Source organism: Cephus cinctus, unplaced genomic scaffold (assembly GCF_000341935.2).
Source record: "Cephus cinctus unplaced genomic scaffold, Ccin1 Ccin1_scaffold0189, whole genome shotgun sequence".
Lineage (NCBI taxonomy): Eukaryota > Metazoa > Arthropoda > Insecta > Hymenoptera > Cephidae > Cephus > Cephus cinctus.
The window spans coordinates 1,464,946-1,468,896 of record NW_014332911.1 but is presented as its reverse complement, the minus strand read 5'-3'; the positions used below and the strand labels follow the sequence as shown (position 1 = coordinate 1,468,896).

At 45.2% G+C, this 3,951-nt stretch overlaps 1 protein-coding gene across 7 annotated transcripts in view; it reads left to right on the top strand.

Moving 5' to 3' along the window:
- Positions 1–522: 522 nt before the first annotated feature.
- Positions 523–3,951, top strand: part of LOC107264599 — a 50,792-nt gene continuing 47,363 nt past the window's right edge. For 6 of the 7 annotated variants that reach the window (XM_025081857.1, XM_025081859.1, XM_015733011.2 and 3 more), the window contains exon 1: positions 1,465–1,633. The gene's annotated coding sequence lies outside the window, so the exon portion shown is untranslated. Of the gene's footprint in view, positions 634–1,464; positions 1,634–3,951 lie in introns of those variants that run through there. The other variant, XM_025081858.1, reaches the window with a different exon arrangement.

The window sequence follows — 3,951 nt, the reverse complement described above, 5'->3', positions numbered from 1 at the left end:
ACTCCCTTCTTCATCAGGACCTCATCCAGACCAGGGGCAAGAGGAGGATCCTCTTCGCCGGCATTGTCATGAGAAGCGGCAGTAGTCCCAGCATGTAAATACCATGATTGATGGGGTAGAAACAACCCTCGAATCGTTTCACCCATCTCTCCACAACCCCTACGTTCCACCCATTTCAAAGTACCCGATGTGCTGACGGACGCCGACGCCGCGCACGGCCAAGTTTACAAGGGATCACAATGGACCCATGCCCAATTTTCCAACAACCAGCCTACTACCCCCTCACAACCCCATACTTAACAATCCCCCATTGTTGGCATTGTTTGACTGTTCAATGGGACGTGGATGTACCACTTACGAGTTCATAGAATCTGTTGCCAACACACATCTATGCACGCTGCTCATTCCTGACGCTTCTCTTCCACAGCCATTTCATCCCTTGGAGCATCCTCTTTTCATCCCACCGTCATCAGCCACTCTACGTACCACCAACAGCAGCATCTACGTCGTGACTGGGTCCTCGTACCACCTCGTACTCGTAAAACCCCCCAGGACTCCATTATACGGAACTGTCAGCTCGGCGCTCGAACTCCCTAGATCCGCAACGAACGCATTCTCACCATCTTGGATACGGTTGGCAGCTCTGAGAGAATTCGCAAACCTACACTGAGAATTATATTGCGGAAGTGACGTCACTTAATCCAGACGTACAACCAGTCTCATTCAAGATCATACTCCGTGTCTGGGATACGGAGCCAGTTTTAAGATACCAACAGTAACGGACTCCATACGACTCTTCATTTGAACACGGGGGAATCCCCTGAGTCCCTCGTCAAACAAGGCGGGAAAATTAATTTGAATTGTCAAAGTTATCGATCACCGTTGATGCATTTATCTCGATACCAACACGTGCTTTGATCTACGTGACGTTTAAAGCACGAGCCAGCATCGAGTCTGCAGCAACGTATTAGCAATTTAACGGGCCGCCACCTGCGATAGCTGTTATAACATAATTATATAGCATCGCCCTGTTGGTACTGCGTGTGCATCCCGGTACGGCGTGACGTGCGCCATGGGATACTGGATGCTGGATGTGGTACATACGCGTTATTACATATATATGGGATATATGTAGGAGAATATCGGTACACAGGACTGGTGCGTCCAAGGTGAGAGAGAAATGGCGTCCCGGGTACCAGAGGGGAGTAAGGGGCGAGAGTCAAGGATGAGTACCAAGGGAAGCTGGTTGGTTACCGCTGGTTGCAGCTGGTTCCTGCTGGTTGCCTCTGGTTCCACCCTGGCACTAGGGCCGATAGTACTGAAATTGCTCGTGGGGTGACTCTCTCGCGGCTGCTGCTGCTGCTGCTGCTGCTGCTACCCCCTATCCCCTCCAGCCTCCCTTGCTGCCACTGTTGGGGTAGCGGCGCGTGTTACGAAGGGCCAGAGACCGGGCGAACCCAGGCCGTCTGGTTCAGTACGCTACCGTCTCTCGCTGCGTTCGCCAGATACACGGTAGACGCCCGACGTCGCGACGACAGTTTATCCATCGAGGAGATAATCGAAGAGCGCGTGAATTATGTTGACAAACTTTTGATTATATCGCTGCGAGATTGGGACTTCAGTTTTTTGAGATGTGAGAAGATGTGACTAGAGATTTTTCTTATTTTTTTTTTTTTATATTATTTTTACGTACGGTTGCTTGTGTTGACTGTGTGACTTTGTTCTTTGCTAATGATTTTCTGTTGTTGAGAAATGTGGATTTTTTTTATTGTCATGCTGAATTAATAGTACTGAAATTTTGGTACTGAAAATTGCTTATGGAATTTTTGGGGGAATTTTTTGCATACTCCGGGGGTGGTGGGAAAATTTGTTCACTATGTCGGATGCTGCGTTGACGAATTTTCATGGTTCATCCTTTTCGATCTCTTGCTCTAATCCTATCTCCGTCTCCCTCTCTCTCATTACGCTTCGCCATGCACTTAGCGGGTAGAACGGCAATCCGGCTATCGAATCGAGCGACGTTTAATACATCGAATGCTGGACTCGGTCTGGATGCTGGGGAATAATTGATGGTGCGGATGAAACGCATCGTGAGATCGAATGGATCGCGATTCGCGGATGCTGCGCCGTTGGCGCTTTTACCACTTTGGAAATGCATCTGGCACACGAGTGGCGTGGATGCTCGAGATGAATTTGCGATTTTTTAAAATTCTTTTGCGTATTCCTACTTTTTTATCACTTTTTTAAGTAGCAATCGGTATCTGCATTATTAACGATTACAGAGTGAGTGTTTATGGATTTATTAGGAATTTTTGTTTTTCAGATAAATAGTTGTGCTTTATGGAAAATCCGAGTGTGACACGTGTTTAGTACTGATGATCTCTTAGATACGTATAAACAAGTATTATAGGGACGATATAAGATTTTGGGATGCTGGGCCGAATCCGTGTAGCTGCTTAATAAGGATCTTTTGGTTCAAACTATTGTACTCGAATGAGATTTTTTTTTTCCCCATTAAAATGGAATTCCGTTTCATTTCCAGATAGTGGGTAATTAAAAGTTGACGTCGCGACGGCCGTTTCCCGCTTTCGAGAAAATTATTCCTTATCATTCCAGACACTTTTCCATTCTCTATTATCTCCCGATGTCTCTTTTACCATCGTCATCGTATTCCGTACTGCCTTTTGTTCCTTAGGTGGAATTAAAACGTACCAGGCCTGAAAATACGCTCAGTAGCGATATATAACAGTGCGTCCGGAGATAAAAATAAAAAATAAAGTACCTGCGTCGACTTGATTTTTGACCAAAAAAAGTTGAAAATCGGTCTTCCGGCAGTTTTTTTAAAATTTAAAAAAAAATGAGAAGTTACTAGGGGATGAAAGGAATCGAACCCTCCCGCCCAGGGGTTGCAGGCGAAGAGCGAGGGGTGCAATTTTCCAGGGTAACGTGTGTGGACGTAAAAGACAGCTTAAGGAAAAACTCGTAATGCCTGGAGGTTAGGTTGGGGCGACTGTGAGGGCGAGAGGAAGGAGGCTGCGTAAAGGGGACGAACTATGTCAGTCCGAGTGATGCAGCTAAATGGCGGAGATGAACGTTAATGGATTTCTAGTTATGTGGAAAAAGCATTAAATCCCTCGCATGCTCTTGAAGAAATTAATTTCGATTGCTGTCCCGTTAGCTGGTACTGGGGGTTGGCATTTTTTGAGGGTGGGTTAGCTGGGCGACTCTCCGATTGGCTGGTTCAGTGGATGCCGATTTTAAGGGTAGTTTACCTTACAGGCTGATTTCGTTCGAGGATTTCGTTCACCCCGTATATCACCGTATCTAGGGATATCGTGTGTAGGTCTATATTATCTGGGGGAAAAAAGAACCTTAAAGGTATTTTGTTTCCGCGTTAATAGGGGAAAGAGGGAAACTTTTGTCACTAGAATAACAGTAGCAATATTCTCGAGCGTATAAGTAGTCAAAGTCAAAAGTTTTTCCTTCTCTATACGCTAACATTTTAGTGACTTTTATGAGGACGAGAAAAGGACCTTAGCAGCGAGGATAATGGACGTCCCATGGACATTTCGAATGAAAATATGTTCTCAGTCTGATCCGTACGAGCATTTCATCCCCCTGTAGGAACCCAATCCTATTCTTCTTTTAACTTCGTTCCCTAGACCATACGCATCCTGCCAACGCTAAAAGTTCCAAAATGCTAATATTTTATTTTCCCTATTTTTCTACTTTCTGTAAATGACCACAGCGTAGACCGCCGTATACCGAACTACAGAAATATCCCTATTTGTTAGTGCCAACCTTTCTGAATGATCTATTGAAATTAATCCCTAGTTTCTCTTAAATAAAGGCACGTATCGTCAGATTTGGAACAGTCGAACAAAAAATTCCCTAGATAATTTTTTTCAGAAATTCATATATAATTACTTCGTGCCACCCCTCGAGTGGGGG